We start from the raw sequence: 281 nt of genomic DNA on the forward strand, positions 1-281 counted from the left end.
TAATTCAATGCTCTGTCAGTCCAATGTACATGTACAAAGTCAAAGTTCTTTTACATGTAATACGTATCCTATGGCGTTTTCAATTCACTGCAACAGTTTATTACGGGCGCCGCTGGTGAACAAAGAAATGCTTCTGTGCATGCACAGCAGAAAACTTTCTCATTGAATATTCGCATCAGCTCTGACGTGTGACGTCATGTTGTCTTGACAACCATGCAATATTGTAAACCATATTCAGCGCTCATTCTCCGTTGGGTAGAGTGACGTAATATGCTTAGGAT

Source organism: Neoarius graeffei, chromosome 21 (assembly GCF_027579695.1).
Source record: "Neoarius graeffei isolate fNeoGra1 chromosome 21, fNeoGra1.pri, whole genome shotgun sequence".
Lineage (NCBI taxonomy): Eukaryota > Metazoa > Chordata > Actinopteri > Siluriformes > Ariidae > Neoarius > Neoarius graeffei.